Consider the following 15,194-nt stretch of genomic DNA (forward strand, 5'->3'; position numbering starts at 1 on the left):
CGCGAAGCGTTCTATTTCCCGGCAACTCGACGACCACTTCTCTCCCACTTTTCTCGCCTTCCACTCAACGTTTCAGTCTCAAATGTACCCCGAAAGAAGATATTCGAGCCAAGAGTGCTAGAAGAATCTCGAATGTAGTCGGTGGACCTGCGAATGAAACTCGCATCAGTTTCGCCCGGATGAAACACACAGAAAATCCCCGGGAAACTTTCATCGTAACGTTGTCGCTGGATGTACGGTGAAACGTGCAAAAACTTATTTTGTCTACTACCCACCGCTGAAGCGGTACCACCTCTGGAGACCATCACGGAATACCTATATCTCCTGGCATTTGGTGGCCAGGCATTTCCATCTTTTAGAAATTCACAGCACCCTCGAACGGTGGCCCAGCTTCAGCACTAGGACTACGATTTTCGGTTCTTTGCGGTCATCAATTTTTCCAAGCTCTCCACTCTCACTTTTTCTCACATAACCACGCTTTTCTGACTAATAGTGTGCTTTTGCATTCATGGATCAAGAATTTTAAGCAGATTTCGACATCAGAGAGTTCTGATAATGTAGCTTTATGTAATGAATCAAAAATATGATTTTCTGACTGATAGTATTGCTTATATTCATCGATGATATATATTAATAATTTTTTGATTCAGTATATAAATCTACATTATCACAATTTTCTAATGTTGAATTATGATTAATATTTGTCATCGATTTTCTGAGTAATAGTATTACTTTTGTATTCATCGATGAAAAATTTGAATCATATTTGGATATTGAAGAATTATGATAATGTAGATCTATATCACGCACCAAAAACACAACGTAGTTTCAAGTGATTTAATGGAAGTGATTTATAATTAAAATAAATAAGAAGCATTCAAACTTGGTGAAAATTAATTTGTCACCATTTCTCACGAGATACATATATTATTACAGTATCTGATACATTGTTGATCGATTGCGTAACATAATTCAAAATAAAAATAAAATACAACGTAACAGTCGTGTGAAAGAATAATTTAAAGAAATTAATTCCAATGATTAAAAGAAATTAATTGAGAGAATTAGGGTTACACAACAGACGACATTCCAAAAACCAAATTATTATCATATCTCACGTTTTATACTTTTAATGTGAATTTTTAATAAAATATTAATTAACTCTCTCTCGTATTATATTTCTGTGTTATTGTTAGCAGCACAAAGTTTGTACATAAACCTATGAAATACTCCGTGTAATTTATTATGTGATATTCAATACTGTTTTAGAACAGAAAAGGTCTCGATCCTTTTATGTAATTTATATACTTGCTCAAGTAATTTAAAAACAGGTGTAATTGATATACGCTGATATTAAATTTTTGAAATTTACAAGTGGCAGGAAAAAATATAAAACCAAACCCTTTGGAATAATATTTTAGTCCCATAGCTTTGACGTGTAGATACACAGCAAACTCGCACGCGACGATTTTGATGAAATTCATACAGAAGATAATTCCAGAAAAAATATTTCACTCGTATTTTTTTATCGACAATCATATATATCGAACAAATGAAAACATTCTTCCGAGTTGAAATTTGGTAATATATTTTTTTAGAATATCTTGTAATCTGAAGAACATAAAAAAATATTTTTTTTAATTATATATAGATTATAATTGGAAATTCAATTGAATGCAAAATTGATGAAGAAATTCGTTTAGCCGAACAGTGTGTTAAAAATTTCAAAAGATACAAATAAATGAAAAAAAAACTGTTCTGCATTTCTTGAATTTTTGAGATTCTTTTTCAAGAACTATTTTCCACATAAATTACGTCAAATCCGACAAATGCTGGTGAATTCGGAGTGTTCCTTTGTTTCAAACAAAATAAGAAGGAAAAAATGAAGAAAATATTTTAAAAATCAGAACTAATTATTTATTATGTTTATACTGCATGCTTGTTAAAACTATATATTTATAGGTTTTAAAACGTTTGCAATAAAATTAACGATATTCTCTTCGTCGTAAGTGATTTTTTACTCAGAGTATATATATATATTCTAATAAATGTTGTCCATTTTATGAGAAATTGTATTTCTATTCTATAATTATACAATATTCTCAAGAATTCAGTAGTACATTCTCAACATTTCATCTAGGATGCATTATTTTATTTTAAATCGCGTTTATATACCCTTTTTAATATTAATTGAATTCATCAAAAGTTGCTGTTTCTCAAATAACAGAAGTGAAAGAAACCACTTATAGTTTTCGGCTATTAGTAAATGGTCGGAAATCGTAAAAGACGAATGCAGTTCCCATAGGATCCAGTAAATCTTAACCGAGGCAAACTTCCGGGAGGATACGTCGTCGCGTGCACGACTTTTCGCGAAAGAGTCGTCTAAAAGGCCACGCGGGACTTCAGGGACACAGGTTTACTCCCATAAGGGAGGCATTAATCCACGTTGAGGTTCAACCGAGTAAGTGTGGCCTGACGTGGAATATAAGATTAATGGACAGCTAAAGAAAATTTAGATCGACGTATGGGTAATCTCTAACCTGCGTGTCTTTATGCAAATTCAAGGTTTACAGGATATAATTAGAGTAATAAAATTGCAATAAAAATGACTTTTCCTACTAAATGTTACAGGAAACATTATACAATACTTTGGATATTTTATATATTTATTTGTATTGTGTGCATTTTGTGGAACTTTCTACTTTCAAACTTCTTATAAATGTACAAAAATCTGCTATTTAGTAATCTCACGCTGTAATTATTTGGTTGGAATATATCAAGTTTTTAATTATTAACTAATATGATTAAAAATTTGATCGCCCAAAGCAAGATTACAAAAATTGTATTCTATATAAAATCGTATTATAGGTTACAATGTATCATGATCAACTCTTTATTGAGAAGACATTAATGTAAGCCTTTTTATGTCAACAATTAAAAAATATTTGTAAATGTAATAAATGAACAAATGAAAATCATGAAACAAAATTTTTTGGAATATTAATATATAAATGTTATTTACAACAAATAGAAGAAATGCGTACAATAGTCAATATACAATTTACTTATATTAGCATCATAGAATATTTTGTTTTCACAAGTTTCTCCACAATTTTTAAATATGTTTTATACGTTATCTGAGAAGTTTTAATTATATGAAAAAAAATCAGATTCTTAGGAGATTTATTTCACACAAACAAAGATTAATTTACATTATTTTCGACATATTATTTCATATGGAATCACTTCTTTTTAACTGTAAGACATGTTTCTCCGAATACAGTGTAATTCTTTACTCTCATCTAATTAAAGAAAAATATTCAGAAATGATACAATAAATGAATACTTCAAGATTGGTAAAATAGATATTTACCAATAGATTAGTAAATAGTTTGTTCCACATACTAATAATATTTTTGTTTGGCAAGCAATGGAGACAACAAGAGACAACTTGGAATAGTCTGTACCCAACCACTTGGATCACGATTAGTATTAGGAAACGGGGGAGGGGGGTGGCAGTGGCGGTAGTGGTGATAGTGGTTTACACCGAGTGCTCGACCAGCGTCTCGCATTAGCGAATGAAATATTAATGGCTCCTCTCTGCCTCCAGATAAACCTCAGTTAAATGGCCCATTGTATCACGTTCTCTGCAATTGACACTGTGTGCGAAAATGTGTTTACATGTCCAGCAATCAATGATCTGTTACATCGTAGACAGATATGTCGCAAATTTAACAATATAATATTAACTGATACTCATAGAAAAAAAACAGGAACAATTTAGGATCATAAGATACAGGAAATTTATTTCATCTGCTAAGTTCCAATGTTTTCAAAGTACCATAATTATATAAAATATTATGCATCTATGGAAAGAAATGATAAGCATTCGTTGGAATAAAAAGTAGAACTGTAGGACAAATTTTACAAAAAATTCATATATTAATGTAATTTGAAATAATTCTCTTTAGCAACACTTTATGAGGTACATAGATTATACGTTCCATATTTATGGTACTTAAAGTCAATCATCGTTCGAATCGTTTCTAATAAATATTTACCGAAGATAATTGGCTAGGTAAATTCCTGTCGTCCAAATACTTCATCCAGATTAATAATTAATTGTTATTCGCAGATCTATTTGTTCAATAAATTCATCTTGATTTATTCAAACAGCAGTCCGCGAAGCTAACAAGACACGCGCAAAGGCCACACAAATAAATTATTATAAATAAACACTGATTTTTATCATTCACCCATTATCCAAATAAAATTTGACCAGCATAAATTTCGGATCATCCAAATTCATTCGGAATTATATTCCGAATCACGAAGAGAAAAACCGTCAGCCAGTTGCTCATCAAAGAGACATTAATCATTTCTAATACCCGCAGAATAAAAATTTACGCAAGTTACGGCGTAAAAATATTCTCAGGAAGGATATAAATTAAAGCTCGATAGCAGGAAATTTCTTGATTTGCTCCTCCGTTTACGATAGCGACATTCAGGGATTAAATTAACCCCTGTCCCGCCCCCCTACCGCCCCTGCCATCTTGCATCTTCATCGTAAGAGTTCGCGTTACTCGTTTGCTTCCATCGCCGCCGATCCGACGTCGTCTATCCTTAATAGACCATATTATCTCCCGGACGGGGAGAGTCCGGGTAATTTTAAAAGTTCCCTCGTATCGGCCCTATGGTGACGCCCCTGGCGCTTTCCATGGGGAATGGGAGATAAAAGCATGGTGGAGCGAAAAGTGATCGTAGGAGTTGAAATGCCCCGGTTTGAACACGAAGGGGAAGGGATCGCCCTCCCGCGGAGAGGATATTTTCTGAGCTTTTTCCCCGTGCTTTCGCAAACCGAATATCGCAGCCCTGCAGCTACTCGTGACTCTCGAAAAATAGAAATTGCCGGGACGAGTGGCTCGTTTCGATAGGCGAAGTCTTTATTACCCCTGATTACGATCTCGAGCAATTAGTATAATCGAGAGATCGTCGGTGATAAGTGAACCTATGAGCAATTGACGTCTTTGGAATTGCTGTAATGTGTTTATATGGACTTTCCCTTGTGGGTTTTAACTCTTAAATGATGGCTGGATATATTGTTTTATAATAGGCATATGAATGACTCATTTGCTCCACTTTGGAGTTTTCCAAGATTTTATCGTTAAAACGCTTCATTGGCTCTTGACTTTTCATATTAAAAATACATTTCCTTATTATTAGGTGTGATACGACGAAATAAGGAAAATTCTATAGCCTATGCAGAACTTACAGTAATAATAAAAATTACTTCGGAATTGTACTATTTTATACATTTTATATGTTCTTTAGATTAAAACTGCACCTCGAATAACGAAGTAAAATACGTTCTATAATGATTATTTAATTTTTTATTTAAAGGAAAATTTTAAAAATCATTGTATGCATCATTTTTCTTCAATGGTTTAAAATGGTACTTTCTTACATTATGGCATTGCGTTGCATTTACATTATGGCATCTTGTAAATTATATCGCCGTTTATCATAAAGATAAAATTGTTACCATTTGATTCCTCGAGGTAAAAGCTTCTCGCAATATAAACACAAATAAATTAATGAAATTTAACACGGCCGTTTATCAATCCAGTGTATCTACAGATGTCACATGCACGGACATTGAAGGATTAAGTGAAACGACGCACAGAAATAAATCGGACCGTTCGATGCTCGGAACAAAGAGACAAGGGTTGATTAAAATTTGCACATAGTATCAAAATCTGTTTAAAAATTATTTAATAAATTGCTTACAATTAATAAAGGGATGAAAAGATAAAACTCTAGAAACAAGAGGATCTAAAAAAAACTGAACTGCCTTTTAATAATTATTGCAAAGTTCGTCATTTTATGGGAAATCACAATTTATATATTTCTGACTTTCAAATAAAAATCACACTGACAGTGAGTAGCAACTTAATCATCCGTCATTCCGCAAGAACATTCGAAAGTTATAGAACCAGTTTAATAGTTTCGCAGGGAATAAAACTTTATTGGACTTCAATGTTACGGCATTTGGAGGACGAACACGCCATTATTCAAACTTTCAAACATAAAACATTCCTGTGGGTTGTAAAAGTCTTAAGACGAATCTTGGAAATGTACGTAGCCCATAGAATATTATTAATGCGAGACTACTGAAAAAGCTAAGGAACATTAACACTTTATCTAGTGTGATGTTATCACTTACGTTACGACGTAAGAGTGCATATTTTTACTTGCAAAGTTCTGTAAATTTAAAATCAGAGTGTAAAGAAATCTCGTTATGTTGTTTTGATTTCTTCTGTTTTGAAGCAAAGTAATTTTAATAGATTGTGCACTATTAACTCCTTGCCCTACAACGTCGTGTCAGATTCGTGGTGAAGATTTCAAAGATAATTTAAGAAAAAGAAATATTATTCAGTTTGTTTGAACGCAAGTTACATATTATTCCTCTGTTATTGATGATTATACCTTAGAGCACACGTTGACATAGAATAATACTGGAATTTTCTCTTATTTTCAATAAATTATTAGTAACAAAGTGGTCAGATGGATCACAGTTCGGAAAGAAATCATAGGGCAAGAGATTAAGCACTGTCAATTGGAAAACCAATTAATAGGCTTGCAGTAGATAAAGTGTTAATAGTAAATATTATTTTTAATTATTGTTTTACTTATAAAAGGATCTACTAAAAACGATGACTATCGTTTTATCTACAAAAAAAGTTAATCGTATAATTAAAGTAATTACCAAGGAAACCTGAATGAGCTTTCCAAAAAGAATGTAATTTCTGATACAGAATATCTGAAGTTATGCCAAACCCTTACAATTCTTTTTTCGTTACGCATAAAACACTTCACAAAATTCGACTTTCTTAATCTCATTCCCTTATGCTCCGTATAGGATAAGTTTTCCAGCAATGAAACATAAATTAGGGAGCAATAACTTACTCGTATAACAAATGACGGCAGAATCAGAAGCTTTAAAGTTAGCCCACCGGTGCTATAAATCTCTCGCAAGTTCGCGTGATCAATACGCTGCAAAGCTTCAAATCCTGCAGTGTACAAAATTATGTGGAATTTTCCCTAAAAAAAGAAGTACGCGAAAGTTAAGAAGACTTACAACCTTGTTCCGCGTGCACAGTATGGACATTGTATTTGTTTCTTCTTTTTTTTTAAGAGTCTAGTTGCCATGAATCCTCGTAACAGGGTTAATATAACGAAAGAGGAATATCTAAACTATAGAAAAGTCACGAAAAAATTACAAACAGAGTAGAAGCACTGACGTAAATTTACATTTTCCCGAATTGCTTTATTAAAACGAAAAGCAAATATAAGAATATTTCTTTTGATAACGGTTTCACTCGATAAAAATGAATACAAACAATACATTCAATTTTAATAGACTTTAATACAAATTTCAATCAATCGTAACTAAATTTATATTGTATTCAATAGAACCTTTAACAGAGATATTGAATTACTGAATTTTAATTGTTGTAAAATAAAGAGGAAAAGTGTAAAGCTCGAAGATCAACATTTAAGTTATTATTGGACCTTCAATATTGATATTTTACACTGTATATACAATATGTATTTACTATTACTACAAATTAGTGACGAAAATTATTAGATAACTTTCAAAATCTCAAAATTGATCTTGTGACTAAGGATCGATAGAAATATTAGAAGGTACTCCATATTTTTATCGAAAAAAATTTCACGAAAATCAAAGTTGTAAACGTATTACTCATTAATGATAATTAATTAGTGTTGTTAATAATATTATTATTTCTGATTAATTATTGACACAATATTACTTATTCTCATTTCTAACATACTAAAGAAACACGCTAATATGGTGATATTATCTGTGATTTCCCAAACCTTATGATCTTATGAATCTTATCACTACTTTCAACAGATGGGAGTATTTCGCGTTTACGGAGATAATACAGCATCTATAAAAGAAATTTAATAACTGTCTAAAAGAAAGGCTTTTGATCTGCCAAAAATTGTGTCTTATGACAAAGTGGACATAATATGATATAAAGAACTTTATGAAAGTTTCATTTCTTAATTATTATTCTAGATATCAGAAATTACGCAGAAAAGAAAAATAAACATAGACAGTTGTATAAAAGAACAGACTATATTACAAATTCCACTCGACATACCAGAACCTAACAATATATTGCTTATCAGCAAAGAAAGAAAAACAACTTGTTTCGATTTTGTATTTTTAAAAAGTAATAAATTACTTTTCAATTACTCAATTATTTTATTTTTCAATTTAAAAGGAGAGAATACGTCACACTGGCCATTTATCCAGTTACAGTCAACAGTAATTTGTTTCTCCACCATCCTCTAAAATTTGTGAAATGCAACACAGGCTCTTCTTCTAGATATCCATTGAATTCATTTTTGAATAGCAATTGTAGCGTCACTGTTTCGAGATCGTCTGCGTAGAAGAACCTCGGGTCACCATAAACATATTCAAGTTTCGGTTGTTCAGCGGTGCAACCCGTCACTTGCACAGCCGCCATTCTACAAAGGCACCCTTCCCCGGTAAGTACTTGCGTACAGCAGGCACCCTCGGCTAAGAGTTTGTTGCTGTTTCTTGTTCTTGTGTTGCCACTACCACTGAAGGACACCTAATGCCAGGTGTAAGTTTAACGTTGCCTGTCGGCTCGTAAGAACCACCTTGCAACGTTATTATAGTCTTCGATAAACACTTTCCGAGCGGTTATATTGCTAAGAGCAAGGTGGCTCACTTTAAAGGACCACTTTAAAGTATACTCAAATGGATTACAATCGAACGAATGCCTGATGAAATATTTCTTTTAATGCTCTGTGAAGTTTAACGATTCGTTTACAGTGTACAAAGTACTGGCAAGTATAACTCCTCGAAGTGTTTTACAAATGTAAAATAAGAAGAAACATATTGTATCTTCTTTCTCGAATGCATTTCAGTGTAAAGGATATAATATGGTATTTATTGAGTATGCGATACGGTGTATGATACATTAGTTTAGAAAATTATATATACAAATTAACTAGCAAATATCAATAACTTTATGAGAAAATAGAATTTTTTAATCAACGTTTACTAATACTTTTTTACCAATTTTAAGAACTTTTTGTTTTATATGTTTCAGATGAGCAGACTAGTGTCTCATGAAAATGGCTTCTGTAAATGTAAACACAAATAATTCTTAATGAAAAAATGTTATTCTATGGCTGAACCTGTCATTATTTTTATTCATCGCAACATTTTTACAAATACGTGTTATTCTTCACACAAAAAATATTTATACATTGTTCTTTTATACTGTTTCATGCGTATACACGCTCTGAATGTACAATTAAATCAAAGACAATAGCACAACGATACGTCAAAAGACATTTTCCAATCGATACAAGTGACACAGTAAACACTCAGATTTACGAGCGTTTATTGTATACTTTATTTTATTATTTTTATAAAAGCAACTGTTCATTTATTTAGAGCTTAGAAATGAACACGTTTGAGACCACGCGTTAGATATGTGTGACACAACGATTCGTTTAAAGAGCCTAGCATCACAAATGTGTGACGCTGTTGATTACCACTGCTATTGCAGATAAATTCGTATCTAAAGGTCAAAACAGAGTTCGAAAAAAGTTCGTACGTCGAAAAGTTGGTATGTACAGCGGTTCGTAGTCGAGGTATCACTGTATTTGGCGTATGGTATTCCCTATTATCGCTCTGGTTATATCAAAATGTCGCACATATGTGACATTTATATAAAATGCTTTGTTTAATTCACTTACTATCTTTTAACCTGTTAATTGTGGAATTTAATTTCAGAAATCTCTGATAATGCTCGCAATGAAATCAAATAATAAAGTGCGTACTCGTTTAACGCAGCTCAAATACACCCACAATATATTCTAACGAAACACTAAAGCGAAACGAAGAAGAATTATACGTTTATCTGAAAAAGTAAATAATTTATCGTTGAAACAGTTAGTATCATTTTCATTTTAAGATGGCGTGTATACTCGTCCAACGCAATTAACTGGTTAAATGTGTAAAAACCACATGAATAACATATCACGCGAAAAAACTGGAAAAAAGCGCAGTCCAATAAGAGTATTTCAAATTTTACCATGATCGCGAGCGTGTTAAAAGTTCAAAAATAAACAATTAAAATAAAAATCCATCTCATTACATCAATCAAAATCAACGTAAGCATACATTAAATCTTGCTTATAAAACTCAACATGTGTCGTATTATCGCGTTCCATGTACCGAGTGTTCAGAGTTTTAGATTCCACAACGTCGAAAAACGGCAACACAGTTGCATACGGTTGCATTTAGACGGTGATCACTCGGGAAACGTTTCCAAGCATTCCGTGAGTATGCTGCAAAAGATGACTACCGTGGTAACCAGCGGTCTGGACCACGGAGTACAGACCGTAACTGTAAAAATAATCAACGTGTACCTCGTCTATTTCGCTACTAACAACGTAATACCCCCCGCTCGTTTTACGATCCTCTTTTGCTCGACATTTCAAGTTCGCCCGACGCGCCGCGTATGCACACGCTCGCTGGCGCGCACACCGCTACCTGGGCCCTCTTGTCGTGGACTTTTATACACCGAGCAACTACAAGCAAGCAGGCAACTTAAACTACTGAGCTAACAAAAATTCTGGCCAACGCGGAATAACTAACCCGTGTCTGTATTGAGGTCGTTTACGCGGAATAAAGGATTCCAGCCCGCGAGCCAATTTTAAATTTCCCTGATAACAAGATTACCCACGTTGCGTTTCCATTTTGTTTTGCAGACAATGCGCGTTCGTGTACCAGTAAATAAATCGCGAACGAGTCTGTTGCGTGATCGACGCACCGCGCGAGACTTAACTCCTTGCCCTGTGATTTCTTTCTCGACTATGACCGATACGACTATTTTGCTATTAATAATTCAATGAAAAAGCAGAAAAATTCTAGGCATATATTAGGTCTACGTTTGCTCTAAAGTATAATAACTGAGTCGCTCAGAAGCCAATGCGGTTAAGTCAATTTTTTTATTTTTCTGATTTTTGTAAATTTTAATGGAATAAATAATACTCTATTGTTGCAGAGCCTACCCTTCGGAAAAAGACTTTATATACTTTTCTGATCAAATTAATAAACGAGAAATTTTAAAAACCAATATATTAAAAAACATTAATTTTCTCAATGTTTGTTTTCGGGACTTAACCGCATTGACTTTTGAGGTACTCAATTATTAATAGAAGAATAATATTTAAATTTGAATTCGAAAGAATTGAGTAATATTTATGATCGTTAAATTCTATTGAAAATCTTCACCGCGAGTCTGGCACGTTATTATAAAAATGTGAGGTATAAATTTTCTTTCTTGTAGGTTTCGCTTTCGATAAATTTTAACGATTCGAATTAAAAATAAGTGATGCGGAGAAATGGAAATGGAAGGCGTAAATCTATTCTTAACTAATCTATTAGTTAACGTGTTGACTGCCACGAAAAACAGCGTTTCATGTATCACTTATTCTTTTTGTAGTCAAGATAAAAAAGAAGAATTATTAATTATCTGGTAGCATAATTCTTACGTTAGACTATTATGTAGTTATCTACGCTAATTATTTTTTTATAATTAAAAGAATAGATTAACACGTTAATTTATTTTCTCTCAAAGCTTATTAGAGTTTATATTCTTTCGATTTTAAAACGTCTATTATTCATATATATTTATTACTTAACACTAAAATTATCAGACAAATCAAAATGACTTATTCCTGATGTCTCCTTCTTGCAATTATTAAAAAGATAACACACGTGATAACAAAATAACACACTGAAAAATGATTAAAGAAATTGATATACTAATACACAAACTGAATCGTAAATCAATCGAAGTCTCGATAGATGCACTCTTGGAGTTTCTATGGAAACATTTTAAAAAGTCAATTTAACTGCTCGGTCGTTTTAATATACTTGAATTAATATTAATATACTTGAATCAATGAGTACGTATTTCTATTAATTCCACGCTCTTCTTAGTCACCCGTAAAAGAAATCGTAGAATTCCCAACGGAAAATAGAAACTGAAATAAGACATTTCTTTATTTATTTCTTAAGGAGATTCGTATGTACTTTATCGAATCTCCTTCGCCAAATGTAGACTGGTATCCGTTACATTCTGAGACTTCCGCTCGCCGGGTAACCTTTGAAAGGGGTTATTTTAAAAAGCAACTGGAGGATTCAACAGGATCTGATTCTACACACGGAAGTGGAAAAGGATGAAAAAGAATAACCGGCCTTCTGGGTATAATGCAGATCCTTCTGTAAAAGTAAAGTGTTAAATCCGTTTATACAGAGAATCTATTCAAGTATTTATATAAAACGTTCTGCCCCGAGTCCATGAGGGATCGACCAGAGACCAGAGGCAGCTTTCTACAACCCCCATCTTTCTCTCTCCTTTTCCTTCTCTGTCCCTCAAGGAACCTATTTTCTATTCCGAAAGAAGCTACACGACGATGCATACCAAGAATATTGCTTGTGGATGTACCGGCATTCGTTCACAACCCATTCCACTAAAAGGATGTCTAGCGATCCTGAATCTGTGCAGCGCTTTCCTGGATGAACATTATACTTAATAGCGACGGAAAAAACTTGTTGTAAGGCACAGAGGCTTGCAGGGCATTTTATATTTAATGGTAGTTGGTAGGTGTTAACTAGAAGAGCTGAAGGTAACTAAAGTACTTTTCAGAATTGAGTTCTTGTAGAAAACGCTAAGTACCAAAATTGAAATTTCTTTTTTTATTATTGTCCTACGGTATATAATTCAACCCTTTAACCTACAATATCGTGCTTGACTTTTGAAGAAAATTTAATTGAAAAATTAAACAGAATTTGAGAAAGCTAAGTGTTATTTCCTGCTTTTAAAATATAAACTAAATATTACTTTTCAATTGCCAACCGTTAATTTTTGGGGCAAACATAGGCATGAAATGAGCCTCAGAATTTTTTTTTCATAATAAGTCATTAACGATAAAGTAGTTATATCGATCATAGTTAAGAAATAAATCGTAAGGCTAGGGGTTAAGTGAAATTTTCCTTTTGCGGTTAATCATCTATAACAGCAGTCATATATAATTCTGAGAATATTGAAAAGTGACATCATTATAATACCAAACGTAATGTTAGGTAACTTTCTTCTACCTCTGAAAAATCTGATGTTTGGCACTTGCCTTCCTACAAATACTCTTACAATTATTTTTGCTTTTGAAATGTTATACCTGGAGCCTTAATGTTGTTTTCACTTAAGAGAACATTCTTATGTTTCAGATAAAAAAGTTCTTTATTTCTAGCTTATTAGTAAATTATGATCCTCTTGGAGTCAATATATACAAAAATTATTTAGAAAGTCGACCATTTTGTAAATTAGGAAGTTTTCTAACTAAACGCGTATCTGCAGTGTTATCTAGTGTGGAGATAAGACTCTAGTTTCATTTTATAAGTATTGTGACTCTTTCTACTTTGTCTATTACATAGGAAAACAACGAAATGACTGGAAATAATTGCAAATCATTAAAAGAAAAATAGAAAAAATATTGATGGAATCAGTTCTAAAAGAATTCGCAGTAAGATTTGTAAATGATTTAACAACTTATTATTTGTTAGCAACTGAAAGAGATGTTGCATCTACAAAACAAACGGACAAATGAGTTTTAAAACCTAATTCCGAAAAACTTAACATTTGATAAATTAACAAAGGCAAAATTTGAATTCCTTTACTTTGACTTCCGCTTTTAAAAAAATAATTAAAATGTGACATATTTAAATTTTCAGTATTTTAAAATTCAGGTCCAATCTCCTTTTGTCTATAATGGATGCAATAAATATAAAAATAGAGATCGAAACTCATTCACTTAGATGTAACAGGAACGAAGATATGATCATCCATTCGAGACAGCGTGCACCAATCGCGTTTGAAGATGCAAGAACGCAAAAAAGAAGAAAATTCTAAGCCACAGCACTTTTTTAAATTGGAAGAAGAATTATTACGAAGAATCACAGATATATTGTAAACTGCAGATTTTTATTGCTTCCAGAATAAAAATTACAAAATCTTTGAACATGTTTTCTAAATACTTGAAAATATTTTTTTAATTTGCAGATCACGAGATTTACAACTCTGATTAACCAATTTTATCAATCGAGATCTCATTCGGTTTTAGTAATCAACTAAAATTATAATGGTCAATAAGAGGTTTCTATTTCTTTTCTCCTCTTAAAAGAAAAAAAAGTAGTAAAAATAGCAATTTATACGACATACAATGTGATGAAGCACTAAAGACATAAAATATAACGAGAAAGTTATTAAAGCCTTGTGTGAATGTGGCTCTATAACATCGTATGAATTTTCCTACGTATGTGTTTGCAATAATAAAGTTAATTTCCTTGTTTATTTCTTGTACCATGATATAAAATATTCGTTTTAATAACAGATGTCTTAATTCATCGGTCTCAATAATATCAAGCGCAGAATCTTTCTCATTTAATCGATATAAGAAACACCATATATTTCTACATCTGTCCAAACTAATGAGACATTCAGGGCAAAATTGATCAAGTAATTAACCAAATAATCTTTTCAATTCTTCTAATTTTTCTTTATACTAATTACTTATTTATTAAACGAAAGCAATTTCAAAAAAGTTTCTTTCACACACAAAATGAACGCCTTGTATACTATTTTGCAAATCAAGTTCCATTACACACAATTTTCCATACTTTTAAATTATTTACAATATTATTAACATTTGAAACTTAAATTCCTGCTCCCGTATTTTAATGTTTTCTAATACGTTCGCTATCACAATTTGTTTTGGTAACAATATTCTCAGTTGCAATATTAAATCCAATAAACCAACTAAATAAAGTATGGAAAGAATGAATCTAAACAGAGTTCTTAAATTCCAAAATGTAACATTTGATGAATAAGAATTTAATTCATATTGAATTTTAAAAACATTATTTGGCAAACGTTTGAATCAATTTTTATTAATGCAGTGAAACAAATATGTATCGTACTTATCTACTTTTAAACCTCCAATTTCCAAAATCTAGATGAATAGATATCAATTTTTCTAAGAGCGGTAGAACGAAC

At 32.1% G+C, this 15,194-nt stretch overlaps 1 protein-coding gene across 11 annotated transcripts in view; it reads right to left on the reverse strand.

The window, feature by feature from the left end:
- LOC116430223 (mind bomb 1) overlaps positions 1-15,194 on the reverse strand; it is a 676,416-nt gene that overhangs the window by 649,752 nt on the left and 11,470 nt on the right. The gene's annotated exons all lie outside the window — the stretch shown is intronic.

This window comes from Nomia melanderi, chromosome 1 (assembly GCF_051020985.1).
Source record: "Nomia melanderi isolate GNS246 chromosome 1, iyNomMela1, whole genome shotgun sequence".
In the NCBI taxonomy this organism is placed as follows: domain Eukaryota; kingdom Metazoa; phylum Arthropoda; class Insecta; order Hymenoptera; family Halictidae; genus Nomia; species Nomia melanderi.